The sequence below is a fragment of the Carcharhinus amblyrhynchos genome, chromosome 11, assembly GCF_965287045.1.
Source record: "Carcharhinus amblyrhynchos chromosome 11, sCarAmb.v2.hapA, whole genome shotgun sequence".
NCBI classification, from domain to species: domain Eukaryota; kingdom Metazoa; phylum Chordata; class Chondrichthyes; order Carcharhiniformes; family Carcharhinidae; genus Carcharhinus; species Carcharhinus amblyrhynchos.
In genome coordinates this window covers 74,005,537-74,026,638 of record NC_137334.1, presented here as the reverse complement: position 1 = coordinate 74,026,638, position 21,102 = coordinate 74,005,537, and the positions used below count along the sequence as shown (strand labels likewise).

General features: G+C 40.6%; 1 protein-coding gene across 6 annotated transcripts in view; it reads left to right on the top strand.

Annotated features, from left to right (window-relative positions):
- gtdc1 (glycosyltransferase-like domain containing 1) overlaps window positions 1-21,102 on the top strand; it is a 304,588-nt gene that overhangs the window by 84,843 nt on the left and 198,643 nt on the right. The gene's annotated exons all lie outside the window — the stretch shown is intronic.

The window sequence follows — 21,102 nt, the reverse complement described above, 5'->3', positions numbered from 1 at the left end:
CAGAAACTGATGCTGCCTTTGTGTTAATAACATGCTAATCTATATCCTCTCAAATTCATGGTAACAATGTTGGAATGCATATCTGGTTATGGAAAAAGAATGGAAGACATCTCCATTATATTTCAAGTCATAGTGGTAAAAGAGTTAAGATGGTTTCCTTTCTTGACTTCCTTCCGATTCCAGGTAAAACCCTTTTCCTTGCTTACAAAGGAATCTTCAGAGAGCAGAATATCCTGCTTCTTTATTATTTGCAGGTTGACCTTATAATAGATTTTTTTTCATCTGGTTTTAGTCAGCTTGGCGTATTACTTGGCAGTGGTTTCTTTTGTATGCGGTACTTAAAGCTTAAACAGCACAGGAAATGCAAATCATTCTCACACTGAAGATGTATAGTGACGTGATTGTGTGGCAGTACGTATGGCTCTTGGTTTTGCCACATTAAAGACTTTTTTTAAAAGAACACATGAAAGCTTTTGTAGATTCAGTTAGAACTGTAGTGAAGCTTCAAAGCTTGCAACTTTGAATCCATTGTAAGCCACAGAACTTCGTATTTGGGATATTTATAGCTATTGTTTTTTTCAGTTCTGTGAAGTTTTATGAGACTTATAAAATTAATGTGCATTTAATTTACTTCCACCTTTTAAATTCTTCCACTTAATGTAAAAACGTTTGCCACAGGATATGTGGCCAGATCTGCATATAGCCTGATTTTCCATTTAGAGAGTTCCTGATTGAACGTAAGTGCCTAACTTTTTATTTTTGTGCTCCTCTTCAGTTACAAGTTACATTCATTGCTTACTGTGGAGACCCCAACTGACCAGTTAGTATACAGAATTTTGAAATCAGAAAATGTTTACTGATGACTGCACTGTTTTTGCCCCTCAGTAAAAGGTTCCAAAATTAAGCAGAAGCAGTTTTACAGCACCCTAACTTCTTTTTTGATACTCAGTACTCCCGGCTCACATTTTTGTCTGTTGTGTTGCCCTTGATGAATCGTAGGATGGATAGAGCACAGAATGAGACATTTCAACCCATTGTGTCCGTCCCAGCAAGAGTAGTTCAGCCAGTTCCAACTAGGCCATCCTACCAGATTTGTCTCTCTTCAGGAGCTTATCCAATTCATTTTTAAAAGTTGCAGTCGCATCTGCCATCGCCATGCTCATGTTCTATGGTCTTGACCCTTCCGCCATTAACAACGGTTTCTTTCTATCTTTTCTTTTTAGATTCCGGCTGGAATCAAAGTTGAGAGAGAAGATTAGCTATGTTTGTATTGTGCTTTTGGGTAGGCTCAAGGGGCCGATTTAAGGCAATTAGTGAAACAAGCAACATGAGGAAAAGTTTGTTTACACACCAAATGGTTAGGACCTGGAATACACAGCCTGAGAGTAATCCTGGAGTGTGAACTCTGAGCTGTGTTCCTGGAATATCTTGGGACAAAATGCCAAGTGAAGTCATGAAAACTCTCAACTGAGAAAAGCAGTCGGAGAAAGGCAGGATGGAGCCACGTCCTCAATATGGCAATTTGGTACGTGAGCAGGCTCTCAACCTGGCGACGTCATAGGCATTGTAGAAGATGGCTGCCAATATGTTTAAGGTTATAGGCCACAGACTCGGCTTTTGGCACAGAATTTCAGTGCTCATATTGTTGAATTGCAGAATATTGATAAGAAGCTGAGGAAAGAATCCATATTGTTGAGAATGCAGCTTCCTCAGTTGAGGCACACTTTCAATCCTTAGAAAATGAGAGCCACATGATATGTCAGATGTCTTGATCAATTTGAAGAGCCAGGGCCAGAACAGGAGCATCCATATGACCAGAAAGAGCTGAGGGCAAGCTCCCAGCTAAATCATTTGAGAACTGGCTACCACATCGCAACATGAAAACTGGGCGTGTAAATCTTGAAGGACCATGTCGTATTCTGTTTTTGAGGCCTTAACCCTGGCCAGAAGTCACACGTTTTCATGGTTTTGGTTGCAGATCTTTTGATGAGGTTGGGAAGTACCTGAAGGCAATCCAAATGCAGGTTGCCCTGCTTTATCCTACAGGTGGGAACTGATGATGCTTGACAATCCTACCAAGGCCCCTCTAATCTCCATGGATAGCAATAAATTTGGAGTCATAATCTGCAGTTCATCGCTAACCTTGAACTTTACCACTTGTTACATTCCTTTTTGATTTTGTCATGTTATTTATCATGTTGACAGGGATGACCCTAGTATGTGAGCAATGAAGTGAAGTTCACCTGTTATCCTTTGAAAACCAGGATCATCCATTTGCTAATGATAGAATGCATCTCTCAGCATGTTCCTTTAGTTACTCCAATCTTAAAACACAGGTTTGATCCTACTATACCCTTGTTGTAACAGGGTGCAAGGTGGCATGGGGGATCTACCTGCATCGCTTCAAAATAGTGTCAAAATGAATCCTGGTGGTTTAATATCCTTAAAGAGCTTGAGAGTGTTGAGGAGCACGCTGGGTAGGTTGTATGGCACTGGTGTTGTGCGATATTTATCTTTTTTCTTCTAATAATGCTTGCATTTATAATGGTAGTATGTACTATATGATATCCTTTACTTTTGTCATGGCTAATATGACTTGTGACACCGCAGGAGAGGCTGTGGGGATGATTTGGGGTAGAGGTTACAGGTATGGCCCAACAAATCCTCTCCGGAGTAAGGACCACCACCACCACCACCACCACCCCCCCCCCCCCCCCCCCCCGCCGCCGCACTATTGATGTTGTGTAGTTTATTTGTTTATGTTTGTTATTTTGGGGTTAAAGAATCTGACAGATTCCTGCAAAAGTGCATTCAGAGCACACATCCTGGAAAAAGACATTGTTTTGTATCAGTGGTACTTTTGGTATAGCTGGAGAAGGAAGAAGTATGCTCTGGTGCACAAGTCAGTCTGGCACAAAAATCTTTGGTTATCCAGGCTTTTCTATACCTGTGCCAATATCCTATATTCTTCCTTGCTGAATATACAATGGCAATAGGTACTTGAAAATCCTGGAATGTGCCGGGAATACAATTGTTTAAATGAAATGCATCCCTCAGTGTGCTTCTTTGATGGAGCGAGGGAGACTTAGTCGAGCATATCACACTGTCTTTAATCTTAGGGCACAAATTTGATCCTATTATATCCTTGTTGTGAGGTGTATGTGGAGGTGTCTACCCACTTTGCATTTGGTCCTGTGTCAAAATTAAATCCTGATGGTTTAATCTCCTTGAAGAACTTGAGAAGTTATCTTGGCGTTGGCAGTATGAGCAAATATCCTTTGCTTCTGATTGATGGAGGGTCTTTTTTGTTTTGTTGGAGGGAGTGCTATGTAGACTGGCACTTATCCTAACAAAGGAGGATCCTTTTTAAATGGGAGAGGGCATAGCTTTGTTTCAAGAAAATCTTCTGGAAGTTGGAGGTTGCTTTTAAGTGAAAGGGAATGTGTTTCTGTGCTCCTTGTTGCCTTTTGGGCAACTATGTTGGCAGTTCTTCCAAGGCACTGTTAAATTTTATTCTTAATAAATTGGCCCTTCTTGGTTCTAAATTTTCCCCGTTGAAAAAAGAATCCTATTGTCTGCGAAGCCCAATCAAGTATTTTGCTTTGAATCTTGTGAGAAATTGAGCCCCATGCTATTTGACTTAGTCCTAAAAGATTTTCCAAAGTTATGTGGCTCTCTCTAATATTCTGTTTGCGAGGGCGTGCACCATTAAGCCATGTACTCATGGTTTTATGTTGTTATCCTGTTTTCCTGAAACATTCATTGTCTGTAACTTTGGAGGCACTGTTCATAATGAATAATAAGAACCAATTGTATTGGTGTTCTGTTGTCTCTTTCTGTATGTACATGTGGAAAAGGATTATGCTGGACTGTTTCAATCCTTGAGGGTTTTAGCATTGTTTGTCATTACTTGTTAAAATGAAAAATCTTCAATAAAATAGATTTTTTAAAAACCTTGTCTTCTCTAAGGAGAACAATCCCAATTTCTCTAATCTGACCATGTAACCAAAGGCTCTCAGACCTGGCACCTGAGGACTTATGTATGAACTTGGTAATTTGATTCTGGTGTCAGTACCTCAAAAGGTTCAGTTTGACGGTTGTTGGTACCAGAGTGGTTGACGACATGTAAGTCAGCATTCTTGATCTGAGGTCAAACTTTCCCCTCTTCCAAGAATGGATGCATGCCCTTGCCCTTCAAGAAATTGAAAATGGCCAGCGCCTGCTGCGAAAGCTTCTGTGGTTATCAAGTAACTGAAGAGCCTGTGTATCTAAATAGAAGTGGTGCCTGGAGTATGCTTCTTAAAGTATGGATTTAGTTATAATTGCAATTCAATAACCTTATTTTGAAATAATATTCTAAGGGACTTTGACTTGTGAAATTTGTTAAAACCTGAATGGTGCTTAACTCCAGAGGGACAATGGATTTATCGAGAATAGTTTATTGACTGTCTGCAGTTCCGCAGGGAACAGTATAGTTATAAGACGTTGAACTTCAAAGTGCATCTACTCCCTCGGTAGCAGCACTCTCTATATATTTTCCAAGGTTTGTCAATTGCATGGCATCAGAATGGAATCCAGTTGGCTCTGTTGTTGTTAATAGCTTGGCATGTCCTTCACTTCCCATTTGCATTACTTAATATTGCTGAGAAACCTTGTATCTTTAGCCAATTATCATCTTCATCGAGAGGACAGCTAGCAGTTGTCATTGGCTAGATGCTGGCCCTGAGATTGTGCCAAGTTAGAATGGTTGGCAGGTTCTGTGCTGTGAATGATTGGGCAAGCCGCTTAGCCACAGGAGAAATATTGATAGTCACAGAACTTGGGCACTGCCAACATGGCGTATTCAGCAGCAGCTGATGTAGTTAATAATTTGCGCAAGAAACAGTGTTAACTTTCGGGCTGATGAAGGATCATCATTCACCCAAAACATTTCTCTCCACTGATGCTGCCTGACTTATTGAGTATTTCCAGCTTCTGTTTTAAATTTGAGATTCCCAGTGTCTGCAGTATTTTGCTATTATGTTGAACCAGCCAATAATCTGAAGCCATAAATAAACTGCAATTCAAATCTACTGGACATTCATCAACTAGGCACAGTACCAATAAGACAATTACAAATGGATACAGAGTTGTAGCAAAGAGCAGAGAGTGTTTGAAGCAGTGCTTGAAGCCTCTATAGAGCAATCAAAAGCTATTACAAAGGTGGATTATGGTAACGGTACACCACAAGGCCATGGGTTATTTGGCACATGAAGTAGGATTGGCGAGTTGCACTGTACATAATGGCTCACATTTACACATAAGGAATTTAAGTTATTTTTACTTTGGATAAATTGTGCTGGCAAAAATTTACTTTGTGTGCCCTTGGAGCCTGATGGGAACACTATTGAGTTGGTGTCTTGACACAGTAGGCCATGGTGACTACCTATTTGTATAGAGGTTTGATAAGTTACTGAAAGGTGCTGCACAGAACAAAGACATTAATGGATACATTCACTTGGAGGATGTGGCACTTTGTTATTTGTTAGCACAACTGGTGTAGAGGTGTTTTATGCTGAACTCCATGGCTGCTCTTGAACAGTGATGGATTTGGAGTGCCGGGAGCTATTGACTCACCTTGGATTTGTCGGCTGAGGATTAGTGAATAAGATCCAATTTGAGTCATGCATAACCTTGCTTTTCCAAAGCACAGTTGTGGTCTCCTTATTTACAAGAAAGGGAAACATCCTTTGTTTGAAAACTGTGGAAGAACCTTACTGGTACTGATGCCTCTTCACACAGTTCTTTGATTTATCACATAAATAACAGATCCTCTGGAAATTAATGTTTTGTAAAACTGCAAGAGGGCATAGATATTAAAAACAAGACTTGCATTGAACATTAGAAAGGAACAGAAAGTTTCCTTTTTGAGGATTATGTAAGATTAGTTGTGGATATACCAGACGTTGTAGACAAGGCTCAGAAGAATCACACACAAACTTCCGACATCCGACGATGATGTCCTCGTCATCAAATGGAAGGTATGGGATTATGTTTAATATGTATACTCCACTTGCATGAACTGGAGAATCCCTTTTCTCTACCTTTCTGAAAAAAGGTTAGAATGAGATTTTCTACTGATGTCCGTCCTATTCCGTGTTCTCTGCAACAATGTGATGGATGTAGAAAGAGTGGCTCAGCTGTGTCTGTTTTTATGCAGCTCTGAATACAACATAGTGATGCTTTTTGCAGATATACTGTATAGCCTGTAGAGTCAACTGAGGATCTAGTGATCCTGTTCCATTTTGAATAGTGAGCTCACCAGTTATATATGGTGCTGGCTATTCCCAGGTGTGTTGTTATAGCCTTAATGGCTCCAGCTGAAACATCAAAGATATTGATGTGGAAAAATATGAGGGGCAATATTACATTTTGTAAAACTGCAAGAGGGCATAGATATTAGAAACAAAACTTGCACTTATAAAACTCCTGCGTGACCTCAGGATATTTCTAAGTGCTTTGCACCCTGCTATTTTTTAAAAATTTTGCTGTGGGATCTTTTCTGTCCACCTGAGAAGGCAAACAGAACCTTGGTTTAATGTTTCATGCAAAAGACAACACCACCAACAGTGCAACACTCACCCAGTACAACACAGAAGTGCCGACCTGATTATTTGCGCTGAAGCCTCTGGAGCATTGGCAGTCTATTTAGGAAAGTCCTTTTTTTAAATGGGCAAATGGATTTCTTTGACTTATATCTATAAGCCCAAGAATTATCAGTCCCTGCCTCGTGAAGCTAAATTGATTTGGGGCTGCTTCCTGGCAGCTAGAATGAGGAACTGGAGAAGATAAATGAGCACAACTTATATTTGGAAAGTGCTAATTATTACACTTTTGAAAGAACATTTAAAATTTCCGAAGCGGTGTGAATGGACTTTGTAAATCATCCAGGGAGCATGACCCTTCTGCTAACTCTGGAAGGTATGGAAAACTAGGAGTTGTCCAAAAGTATAACCAAAGCTTATATGGCTAAGCTAGGCTTTCCTAAACTCAATTCGTACAATAGTGCTGCTTCACTCTGAATTCTTCCAAATTCACATTACCTGAAGTGCTGCTTGTTATACATGAATTTTTGGAAACAAATATACCATTATCAATAAGGAAAAATGTAAGTTGGTACAATGTCGTCTTTATTCTTTCATGGAATGAGACCATCATTGATAAGGCCAATATTTCTTGTTCATCTCTTTATGTTCTTGAGAAGGTGGTAGTGAGTGACTTCCTTGAACCACTGCAGTACATCTGGTGTATGGCACAATGGCACTGCTGCCTCACAGCACCAAAGACCTGGGTTTGATTCCGGCCTCAGGTAACTGTCTGCATGGAGTTTGCACATCCTCTCCTGATGTTTTGGTTTCCTCCCACAGTCCAAAGATATGCGGTTAGGTTGATTGGCCATACTAAATTAACCCTAATGTCAGGGGGATTAGCAGGGTAAACATAAGGGGTTGCAGGAATAGGGCCTGGGTGGGATTGTGGCCAGTGCAGACTTGATGGGCCAAATGGCTCCTCCTGCATTGTAGATTCTATGTATGTGCATCCAAATTACTGTTCAGAAGGGAGTTTGGGAGTTTAGGAGTTTTGACTCAGTGACAATGAACGAAAGGCAGTATTGTTCCAAATCAGGGTGGTGTGTGGCTTGAAGGTGTATGGTGTGGTGATGCACTACGGATCGAAGAATTCCATCAAAGGAATGCTGAGAGTAAATATGTATGTCAATGCACCGACAACTGCTTCTTTCAGTTGGATATCAAATCCTTGTTCTGTTGACACAATCTAAGAGTTGTACAGTGAGAAGAGGCAGTTGATCCTCCCTGGTGGATGGAAAACCACTCTGTTTTCCATCATAGTCACTTTTCAGTCATACTGTTTAGCATATTCTGTGGAAACCCAAGGTAATTCTTTAAATATTTATAAAATTGCCCAAATTAAATTTACTGAAATTTCAGAAAATTCAATTGATGTCAAATGATTTGGATAATTTGTTGTAACTGACTTGATATCTGCACACTCTGTTCTTTCAAGTCACTAATAAAAAGCACAGGGTGTGGGTCACATGATGCCTGCATCCTCTTTCATACAAAAACAATTTCATATTTTGGCATGTTTAATGCTGCCATTTCTATTGCTCTAGATTTAGATAGAGGTTTACAGCATGGAAATAGACTCTTTGGCTGAACTTGTCCATGCTGCTTTTTTTAAACCTCTAAGCTAATCCCAACTATCTAAATGCTTTTTAAAAGATAAAACTGTACCTGCCTCTACTACTACCTCTGGGAGCTTGTTCCAGACACTCACACCCTGTATGTGAAAATACTGCCCCTCTGGACACTTTTGTATCCCTCCTCTCTCACCTTAAACCTATGCCCTCTACTTTTAAACTTCCCCACCTTTGGGAAAAGATATTGACTATCTACCTTGTCTATGCCCCTCATTATTTTACACACCTCTGTAAGGTCACCCCTCAGCATCCTACGCTCCAGAGAAAAAAGTTCCAGTCTATTCAGCCCCTCCTTATAATTCAATCCATCAAGTCCTGGTAGCATCCGAGTAAATCTTTTCTGCACTCTTTGTAGTTTAATAATATTCTTTCTACAATAGGGTGACCAGAATTGCACACAGTATTCCAAGTGTGGCCTTCCCATGTCTTATACAACTTCAGGTCTCCCAACTCCTGTATTCAGTGTTCTGACCGATGATACCAAGCATGCCGAATGCTTTCTTAACCACTCTGTCCACCTGTGACTCCACTTTCAAGGAGCTATGAACATGTACCCCTAGATCTCTTTGTTCTGTAACTCTTCCCAAAGCCCTACCATTAACTGAGTAAGTCCTGCCCTGGTTCAGCCTACCAAAATGCATCACCTCACATTTGTCTAAATTAAACTCCATCTGCCATTCGACAACCCACTGGCCTAATTGATCAAGATCCCGTTGCTATTGGAGATAACTTTCTTCACTGTCCACTCTGTCACCAATCTTGGTGCCGTCTGCAAAATTACTAACTAAGCCCCCTATATTCTTTCCCAATCATTAATATAAATGACAAATAACAGTGGGCCCAGCATTGATCCCTGAGGCACACCGCTAGTCACAGGCCTCCAGTTTGAAAAACAACTCTGTACAACCACCCTTTGGCTTCTGTTGAGAATCCAAATTTGTATCCATTTAAATACCTCACCTTGGATCCCCTGAGATTTAACTTTATGCAATAACCTACCATCGATAGGCTATAGAATTGATGAGACAATATTTAAGCACAAAGATTACCCAGGCCCCCAAAATACTGTTGGCTTTTTAAGTGAGCAGGCATAAAGCCTTTTTTTCAATGTAACCAAATCTCTGATGGTAACATGCTTGAATGTATAAACTCAAAGAATTTGTATTAAAATGGGAATGTTAAAACACTGCTCAGCACTGCCCCAACTCTGTTTGGGATCCTGATCACTGAGGACAAGACTTTCATCTATTTTCAGCTGCTTTATTTGTAATTTCATAAATAGTTAATGGTGACTTAAAGCTGCTTTTAATGTTGGAAAATTAACAGCAGGTGTCAATTTTTGCTGCCAAAACACTGATTTACATCAAATATTTCTGATTTTGTGTGTGAATGTTGGAAAATGACCATCTGAAAATGACGTTGTAATCTGCCCACCTACACAAAAATTTCTTCTCCATTCATTTGAAGAAAGCTGTTGGTAAGGATTCCCCAGAGGAACCGATGGAGCCTCCAGGGACTTCCTCGGAGCAAAAGGCTCTCAGTGTAGCCATCAAAACAACGTCTGTTCTTTTTTCAAAAAGTTTTTTAAAAGTAAGCTTGTATGCCTCAAATTGTCAGAAGGGATTTGTTGTATATCCAAAAGGGCTAACAATGACAAAATTTACCACTTCCTCCATCTCCTCCTGGCCTGCTAAAAGATGCCGACCTCTTTGAGATCGTACCATTTATATTTTAAAAAAATGTGCTGTTTTCAGCCAAGTTGCTGAGTACACGCTATTGGAACATTAATTCTCGTACCCCTGTCTCGCATTGGCTGATGAATCTCTCAATTCCTCTTTTTAAAGCATTTGTTCTAATTCAGCTGCAAGAAGTAGTCACAGGATGTGCAGTCCTACTTTTTTGTGATACATGCAGTCTGTTTTCAGGTCAGACTCACATCCTGAAGAAACAAGAGAATGCAGAAAGCTGGAGTTCAGCTGCAGTTCAGGAAACTGGCATCACAGACCTTTTCTGAGTAGGTCCAGTTCTGATATGCAATTATTTTCAGAATTCCAGCTGGCTGCTCTATTATCAAAACATTGGTCAGCAATGCACAGTTTTGTCAGAATTCCATTAAAATGGACGAAAGGCTGCCAAACATGCTTACAAGGAGAATAACGACACATTGGAAATCTTTTAATGTCAAATGCTCACTGCCATAACTGTATTTTAGTAAGTCATTGCCTATGGGATAGTTAAAAGAATAAATGTCACTCTGAGGTCTTCTTTTAAAAAGTCACTTAGCATGATTTGTTAGTAGCTTTAACATCTTCTCAACTAAACATTGTTTTCCTTTTGGGGTATCCAAGACTGAATTTCTTAACTTCAGAATCATTTATCCTTCATCTCCAGATTTGAATGTAGATTTGGTTTGGATTAATGGTGTAATAATGTAAATAATTCTCATTAACTTTGATTTTTGTTATGTAGCATCAGTACTGCTATCGTTAGGTTTTGAAGGATGTTACATCTATTGTAATAAGGTAACGAGTGAATGTTCTTCAGCCCCTGTTCAGTGGATTAAGGAAATTCTGTTAAGCTTAACCACACACCTAGAGCAGGACCCTATCTGAAAGTTTATTAAATCAACAGAAAGGCCAAAGTGAAATGATGTTAAAATTGATAATTTTTGCGAAGCAATTTTTCAAAATACTTGTGACAGATTAATAACGTAACAAAAATGCATACCAAACACTAGAATTTATTTCTGGTAGGCTAGGAATGAAGAGAAGAGAAGCTATGTTAAATGTATATTGAATCTTGGTTAGACTATTGGTACTCCACAGTACCTTGAGGACAGATCTGGTCACCATATTGTAAAAAGGCTCTGGAGGCAGTGGAGAGGGTGCATGAAGGATATACAATTATTCCAGAAATATGAGGTTACATCAGTCAAGAATGGATGAACAGTCCCTGGTAGAAGTGAAACCATGATCAGGCAGGGGACAAGGCGAGCCCATTACACTTAAGGTATGCTAACGCCTGCACTGTGGTTTATCCAAGCGAGGATACAGTAAAGGATCAGGGCAGCCAGTGAGGTTAAACCACTATACTGGATGCAATTTTTCACAGTCATCTTAGCTCAAGCCCAAGAGAGGGTGTAATGCCTCATTCTGATGTGGAGATGCCGGCGTAGGCACAGTAAGAAGACTCACAACACTAAGTTAAAGTCCAACTGGTTTATTTGCTATGAACTTTTGGAGCGCTGCTCCTTCAGCCGCTGAGTGGAGAATTGGGTTCACAAACATGGCATATGTAGACAGAGGCTCAATAGCAAAATAATGGTTGGAATGCAAGTCTTAACAGACATTCAAGTTTTTACAGGTACAGACAATGTGAGTGGAGAGAAGGATAATCGCATTACAAGCCCAAGATGGAATACAATGTTATGTCTTGTCAACTTGGATCTGGTTTGTCCTTCATGTGAGGACATGATTAGACTTGATTTGAATTGGCTTCTTTGATTAGAGTTAAAGTACTGAATGATAACAGAAAAAGGATGAACAGTCTGGGTCTCTCTTTTTGTGACCTAATAGAGTTCCTTTAAAATTATTAAAGGTTTTAATAAAATAGATAAAGCGTGTGTTTCTGGTTGTGGAGAAACACAGAACTAAAGGCCAAAGAGCAAAACTTAGAGACCATATGGATAAAGTAGTCACCAAGAAATGCAGTAGAGAATTAAAACAAAACTTGCTCATAGTGGTGAGACTGTGGGACTTGTTATCGCAGTGAGTGTTTGAGGCGTGTAGTGTAGATGCATTTAAGGGAAAGCTAGAGGAATATGTGAGGGACAAGGGAATAGATGACTAATCTGAAAGAATCAGATGAGGAAAAATGGAAGCAGATTAAAGTAGAGCACACTTCCAGCATAAACTGCTTGGGCCTGATCCGTTTTGGTGCCTTCTAAGTAGTTCATTCTTTTCAGTATTCCATAGATGATGATTTGGGAAAATACAGCCCTAACAATGAACATTGAATATTAAAAAGTTTCTCCTGTGTAGTTTTTTTCTGTTGTAAGCATGTTTGGCAGAATTATTTTCCATTGTAATGGAATTCTGCTGTATTTATACTGTACAAGGCTAATGTGACCTAATGATCATTGAAACCTTAAATATTTACTTTTTAATCCAGAGTATACAAAATAGCCCTATATTGTTTAAGACCAAATGTTGCAATCTGCTGAATACCTTTTTGCCATTGTGTTTCACTTATTTAAGAAAAGAAATTACAAAACGTGAACCATAATATTGACAAAGTGTGGAGCAAAGGCTACAGATGATAGAATACGATCTCCAGATCATAGTTCAATTATTTTTGAAGCTAAGACTTAATTTTCAAGGTATTTTCTTAATTAGTACTCTCCTGGTCAGTCAGTGATTTGGTACAAGTCTTTTATGCTTTTCTGATAAGTTTTTTTAAGTCGACCTATTCTCGGTCTCTGTTGGCAGGCTGTGTGGCTGGTTGCTCAAGACTAAATGAGAACAAGCCTGGGTTAATATGACCTTGATTCTCCTATACCACTATTTCTTACTATGGGACAGGGCATAACCTTCACTCTGCATTCCTCTCTGTTGAGATGTCAGAGATTGGGATTATGGGGAAAAAAATCTGGATTTTACTATTATGGTGCACACTGTTGACACCTGAATGTGCTACTTGAGTAGTTACCAGGAATTTAATGAAGCCTACTTGAAGAACAGTAAAGAAAATGAGAGAAACGTGTTCAATCATGGCATTACTGGTTTTGAAAACTGTTAAATATCCATGTTTAAACAAACTTACGTTATAGTAACATAGAAAATAGGAGCAGAAGTAAGACATTCAGCACCTTGAGCCTGCTGTGCCATTCAACATGATCATGGCTGATCCTCCACTTCAATGCCATTCTCCCACTCATACCCTTGACACCTTTAGTGTCTAGAAATATATCTATTTCATTCCAAATGTGTTAAGTGACATGGCCTCCACAGCCTTCTCTAATAGAGAATTCCACAGGATCACTATCCTTTGAGTGGAAATTTCTCCATTTCAATCCAAAATGGCCTACTCTGTATCCTGAGACTATTATCCTTGCTCAATACCTCCCCCGCAAAAAAAACCTGGAGTAACATCACCCTGCATCCAGTCTGCCTGGCCTTGTCAGAATTTTTTCATCTTACAATGAGTTCCCCTCTCTCTCATCTAAACTTCAATGAATAAGGGTCTAGTTGACCCATTCTCCTCATATGACAATCCTGCCAGGAATCAGTCTGGTGAGCCTTCGCTGCATTCCCTCTATGGTAAGTTTATCCTTTATTAGGTAAGGAGATCAAAACTACACAAACTACTTCAGTTGTAGCCTCACCAAGGATTGTACAACTGCAGCAAGCCATCTTTGCTGTATTCAAATCCTCTTGCAATGAAGGTCAACTTAATATTTACTTCCTAACTGCTTCCTGCAATAGCACCAAGCTAGAATCCGAGGCTAACCTCTCAGACTCCCGCCAACTATGGTAAAGTCTGCAAGACATAACAGGCTACAAGGTCAAGGCAGTTAAAATGGCCAGCTCCAATGCACCTCTTCCTGATGAGCTCAAAGCATTCTGTATCCCGTTTTGAGCAAGACGTCAGCGAGAGCACGCCCTCCATCCTGGAAGTCTCGGACAAATCTGTACCCAAGGTCACCATTGCCGACATCAGAGCAGCCTTCTGAAATGTCAACCCATGGAAAGTAATTGGTCCAGCTGGAGTACCAAATGAGCATTCAGATCTTGCGTGGGCCAGCTGCGGGGAGTATTCGCCGACATCTTCAACTTCTCTTTACACCAATCTAAAGTGTCTACCTGCTTCAAGAAGATGACCATTATTCTGGTCCTCAAGACTGCCTGGATCCACTACAGTTCATCTATCATTGCAACAGGTCTGCAGTAGACACCATCTCCCTGGCCCTTTGCTCAACCCTGGAACACCTAGGTAACAAAGCCACCAATATCAGACTCTTAGTAAAAGACTATAGCTCAGCCTTGCGCACCATTATTCCTATGAGACTCATCTCCAAACTTCATGGCCTGGGGCCTGGCTCCTCCCACTGCAACTGGACTCTGAACTTCCTAACCCACAGACCGCAGTCAGTAAGCATAGGCAACAACACCAGCTCCATAATCATCCTCAGCACCGGTGTTCTACAAGACTGTGGCCTCAGCCCCTTACTATATTCATACACCTTTGGCCAAATTCCCCTTCAACTTGATTTTCAAATTTGCTGATGACACCACCATTGTGGTTTGGATCTCAAACAATAATGAGAGACAGGAAAGATAGAGAATCTGGTTAACTGGTGCGACGACAATAGTCTCTCCCTCAGTATCAACAGAACGAAGGAGATCGCTATCGACTTCAGGAAGCATAATGGAGGGCATGTGTCTGGCTACATCAATAGGACGAAGTAGAAATGGTCGAGAACTTCAGGTTTTTAGGTATACAGATCACCTACAACCTGCCCTGTTACCTCCATGTGGACGCTATAGTTTAAAAAGCCCATCAATGCCTCCACTTTCTCAGGAGACTAAGGAAATTTGGCACATCCACTACAAGTCTCGTCGACTTTGACAGATGTACCATAGAAAGCATTCTGTCTGGTTGTATCACAGCTTGGTATGCCTTCTGCTCTGTCCAAGACCCCAAGAAACTACAAAGGGTCATAAATGAAGTTTAGTCCATCACTTAAACCAGCCTCCCATCCATCGACCATCCATCGTCTGCGCTTCCCACTACCTCAGAAAAGTGGCCAACATAATTAAGGACCCCACACACCCTGGGGATTCTCTCTTCCACCTTCTTCCATCGGGAAAAAGATACAAAAGTCTGAGATCACGTACCAAACAATTTAACAGCTTCTTCTCTGCTGGCATTAGACTTTTGAATAGACCTACCTCACATTAAGTTGATCTTTCTCTATCCCTCACTATGACTGCGACACTACACTCTGTAGTCTGTCCTTTCCTTCCCTATATACAGTATGCTTTGTATAGCACGCAAGAAATAATACTTTTCACTGTATTACTAATACATGTGACAATAATAAATTAAATCAAACACTCAACTTGTCTAAATCACCTTGGGCCTTCTTTGCATCCTCCTCCCCATCCACAGTCCAATCAAGTTTTGTGTGGTTAGCACACTTGGAAATATTGTATTTGAATCCCTCATCCAAATCATTGGTGTATATTATGAAAAGCCCGGACTCGGGCACTGCTTTCTTGCGGTACCCCACTAGTCGCTGCCTGCCACCTTGAAAAAGACCCATCTATTGCTACTCTCTGTTTCATGTCTGCTAACCAATTCTCAATCCTTGCCAATATATTTCCCCCCAAACCCACTTGTTTTAATTCTCCACACCAACCTCTTAGGACTTTAATCAAAAGCTCTCCGAAAACCTGAATATACCACATCCCCTTGTTCTCCCCATCTAATCTCCTAGTTATGTCCTCAACAAACTCCATTAGGTTTGTTAACCATGATTTCCCCACCATAAATCCATGTTGATTTTGTCCATTCCCATTGATATTTTATAAGTGTCCTGTTATCACATCCTTTGTAATATGTATAAAAGGGGTGGCACAGTGGATAGCACTGCTGCCTCTCAGTGCCAGGGACCCGGGTTCAATTCCTGGCTTGGGCTGCTGTCTGTGCGGAGTCTGCGTGTTCTCCCTGCGTCTGCGTGGGTTTCCTCCAGGTGCCCTGGTTTCCTCCCACAGTCCAAAAGACACGCTGGTTAGGTGAATTGGCCATTCTAAATCCTCCCTCTGTACCCGAACAGATGCTGGAGTGTGGCGACTTTTCACAGTAACTTCATTGTAGTGTTAATGTAAGCCTACTTGTGACACTAATAAATAAACATTAAAATTTGACTCCAGCATTTTCGCTCTGACAGATGTTAGGCAAACTTGCCTTTAACACATTCTGAGGATTCAGGGTAGACTATTTAGGACAGAGGTGAGGAGACATTTCTTCACTCAGACAGCGGTAAGCCTGTGAAATTCATTACCACAGGAGGTAGATGATGTCAAAACATTGAATGTATTCAAGAGGCAGCTGGATATGGCAGTTGGGGCGAAAGGGATCAAAGGTTATAGGGAGAAAACAGGATTAGACTATTGAGGTGGACAATCAGCCATGATCTTAATAAACGATTGTCGGAGCAGGCTGAAGGGCCAAATGGCCTCCTCCTGCTCCTATCTTCTATGGTTGTATGTAATTCCCTTTTTTCATCCCTTCCTTCGCTTTTAAATAGTGGGGCATTGATCTTTAACATATAAAAAAGTTGTTTGGAAAATTCAATACTCAGCTGAAAGAGGATATTTTAGAAGGGGTGGCCAAAAGCTTGGTAAGAAAAGTAAGTGCTAAGGAAGGTTTTAAAGGAACCAGAAGTGATGGAAAACTTAGTTAGGAAATTCCGGAACATGGGGCTATGGGGCAAGCATTGGAACAGACAAATTTGACAAGGCCTTGACCAAAGTTTCAGCAGCAGATTGGTTAAGACAAATGGCGTAGTGAAGGTCGAAGTCAGGTGCCTTTATGTTGGAGCGAATATAGCCTCTTTTGACAACTCAGCTAAGGATAACTAGTGTGTGAATTGACTGCTTCAGCCTGAAGTAGTGCTACAAGGAGAATGGAAGTCAAAGGCTGCAGGGAAGTTGAGGTAGACTGGGGGATTTACACACTATCTTTACAGAATATATCACTTATGACTTCGCTTAGGACTTTTGTGGTGTCGTGAAAGGGTTTGAAACTTGAATAAAGAGGTTCAAACAACAGATAGGCATAGATATGCGTCATATCCAAATGTTCAACAACGGGTCTGGTGACAAAGTGGAAATGCTCAGCTCAGGATCAAATGGAATGGTGTGGCAGTAGCCAGCCTGGTTCAGCCTGAGGCAATAGTCAGAGAGACATACAAAATTCATGGGTAAGGAACGGCGTTTGTGGTGGGTGTCAAAGCTAAAAGTTTCTGACTTCCCAAAGTTTAACTGGGAGGATCATCCAGGATTGGCTGTTGCGCAAGAAATTTAACAACACAGAAATGGAGGCTTCGAAAGAAGTGATGGTGAGGAACTGCCAGCGCAAATGTAAAACATAAGAACATAAGAAATAGGAGCAGGAGTAGGCCATCCAGCCCTTCGAGCCTGCCCCGCCATTCAATAAGATCATGGCTGATCTGTCGCTGCTCAGTTCCACTTTCCCGCCCTCTCCCCATAACCCTTAATCCCCTCTCTTATCAAAAACCCATCAACCCGTGTCTTAAAAATATGTAGCGAGGCAGCCTCCACCACTTCAACGGGCAGAGAATTCCAGAGATTCACCACCCTTTGAGTGAAGAAGTTCCTCTTCAACTCCGTTCTAAACCGTCCCCCTTTTATCTTTAGGCTGTGCCCCCTAGTCCTACTGTCTTTTTTGAGCGGGAAGAGTCTTTCCACCTCTATCCTATCCATCCCATTCATCATCTTATACGTCTCAATGAGATCTCCCCTCATTCTTCTAAACTCTAACGAGTACAAGCCCAGTTTATTCAGCCTTTCCTCATAGCTCAACCCCCTCAACTCCGGTATCAGCCTAGTAAACCTCCTCTGCACTCCCTCCAAGGCCAAAATATCTTTGCGCAGGTGCGGCGCCCAAAACTGCATGCAGTACTCCAGCTGCGGCCTCATCAATGCCCTATACAGCTGCAGCAAGACCTCCCTACTTTTATATTCAATCCCAATTTTATTTTAAAATTCAATTTTATATTCAAAACACAATATCTAGATGTATTTTCAGCAGCAATAGCAACTTGCATTTGCATAGCACCTTGAAAATGAAGCTGCCAAATTGCTTTATTGCTACTATCAAATAAAATTTAGCAACAAGTCACTTAAGATGATGTTAAAACAGGTCATCTAAAGCTTTGGCAAGTTGTGAGTAGGTTTTAAGGGGCATTTTAGAAGGAAGAGGGAGCAGGTGAGAGGAATTCCAGGGTTTAAGACCTGGACATATTCAAATGGTGGTGAAGCAATTAAAATATCCCTTACCAGCATGTAAATGAGAAGTAGGAGGCCACAAATTGTTCCTTTGGTACTTCAGAGGTAACTGTGCAGGGAGGGAAAGAAGAAAACATTGCAACAGATCATCTGGTGATAATTGGAATAATCCAGAGTTGTGCAGGTTAGGTAGATTGGCCACGCTAAATTGTCCCTTTGTGTCAGGGAGCTTAGCAGGAAACATACATGGGATAATGGGGATAGAGCCCGGGGGTGATTGTTGTTGGTGTAGACTCGATTGGCTGGATGGCCTCCTTCTACACTCTAGGGAATTCTATGATTCTAAACGTAGAACCAGATGAGGGTTGACCCACTCAGCTAGGCCACGGATGAGTGGTGTTGGAAGAGAATGAAATGATCAATGGTGGCAAAGTTGGTGGGAAAGATTGAGAAAGATAAATAAGGATGTGCATCACAGTCACAGTGACATAGAATATCATTTGTGACATTGATTAGGCTGTTTGAGTGCTGAGGCAGGGTGGAAACTTTATTGGAGTTGTTCAAGCATGGGATTGCTGGAATGATGGGCACAGATTTGTGGGGCAATAAGCAAAATACTGCAGATACTGGAATCTGAAACAAGAATAGGGCCAATAGGGCCAACAGGTCCAGCAGCATCCATAGGAAGAAAATACAGGGTCAACATTTCAAGATCGTTTGGCCCTTCATCTTTGGAGAAGAAAGGGTATTGGGAAGCCAAAGTAGTCTTGGGTAAGAATTTTGTGATAGGGGTTGATTATGGCAGATTTTAAAGGGAGGAGGTACATTGTCTGGTGGGGTGGGCAGGAAAAGAAGTTGACAGCTCAGCAGTTTAGTGAGAATTATTTATTTTTTCATGGGATATGGCCATCATTCGCAAGGTCAGCATTTGTTGTCCATCCCTAATTGCTCTTGTCAACCACAATACTATGGATCACATGTTGGCCAGACCAGGTAAGGATGCCATATTTCCTTTCCTAAAGGACATAGTGATCCAAATGGATTTTTTTGACAATCAGTGATAGTTTCATAGTCATCATTACTGAGCCTAGCTTTCAATCCCAGATGTTTTGATATCCTCGAATCATTAACTTGGGCCGCTGGATTGCTGGTCCAGTGACATTGCCACGATGCCACCACGTCGCCTGAAATAGAATTGGAAGTGGATCTTTTGAATAAGATGAGCTCCCAGTGGATGTGAGAAGAGATAAGGAAAAAAACACTGATTCAGGCCTGTGGCCGATGGAACCTGAAGGGGAGATTTGGCTGGGTGGTAAAAGGAAAGGAATAAGCTGCAGAAGGTTAGGGTGAGTGAGGATGATGAGATTAGCCCTGAGTGGATATGCTATCTAGGGAGGTTGTCGGGACAATTGGAGTTGCTGCTTGTGAAGGAATCAATAATGGGAGTCTTGAGATGCCGTTTGGAGAATGCCCAGCAAGGTACAGAGAATAACTTTGCATCACTTCAAGAGTATTTCAAACCTGAAACAGCAGCAGACAAGTAAGCAAAGTAGCCAAAGGAGAGAAATCATAGGTGAGAAGTCTGGATAGCAGGAATGGAAGAGACTGGGAGAGAAGGGGTCATGAAGTACCAGGAAGAAAGTAAGAGCGTTATAAGTAATGGCCCCAGATCTGGAACAGTAGCTAAAGAACATGCAAATTCACACACGGACTTCAGATAACATAGGCTTGGTAGAGATCAGAAGATTCATCAGAAGAAATGGATGATCATAAATTGTTACACTTGGTACTCTAATGTTGGAATAAAATGTTACAGTATCTAATTAAGTAGCTGTCAATCCACCAATACAAAACTTCACTAAATAAGCAAGGCACACAAATTATAGTTTTTATTGATTAATCTTCCTCTGAGGTTCATTGAATAAACCTAGATAATGCCATGTCTATCCTGAATCTCTGATGGTTTACGAGGTAAATGCATCAGTACATGGTTTATGCTGAGTCTCTGATGGTTTAGTGACTAAACAGTTGTGATGGAAAAACCTGGCCACATAATACAAAAGTGTCAAGAGTCATTGTTTCATTACATCTAATTGATTCCATGGTTGTGGTATCCCACAGGACTTATTTGAAGCTAGGAATGTGCAGTAATTTTAAATTTAAAAATGCTCAAATGGAAAAAAATTTACCACATAAAAAATCTGCTTTACACTCGTGTATGACATTGAGGTTTTTAATATTTTTACACCCGTAGATGTATGATACGTTACACAATGTACACAGTTTCTTGACATATCACTGGTATAAAGGCACAATCTTGGTTCAAAATCTGAAATACTAACAGAAAATGCTAGAAATACTCAGCAAGTCAGGCAGCATTCATGGGGAGAGAAACTAAGTTACATTCATTGACCTGCACTGTTAACTTTCTCCTTCCACAGATACTGTTTAGCAAAACTGTATACTTCATTTTATTCTGATTTATTGTTGGTGGTTTTGACAGTCACTTCTGGAATAGTGGGACTTATTTCTGAGGGTTTTTTGATGAAGTTTTCATAAATTTTAACATTGTTTAAGAATGTTTCAACATATTTGTAATATTACAATGGTATCCAAGACACGCAGGAAATGTGGAAAGCAACACTGAGAGAAATTGGTGATATACTACATTTCCTGCATTGCTGATAAAGACCCAGCCAATATTTAAAATTTCTTGTCAACACTCACATTTCTTTGTAGTAATTTTAGTCTCTGTGCTGAAATTGTATTAAATTTTTAAATGAGAGAATCCTATATTTATTGTTTTTC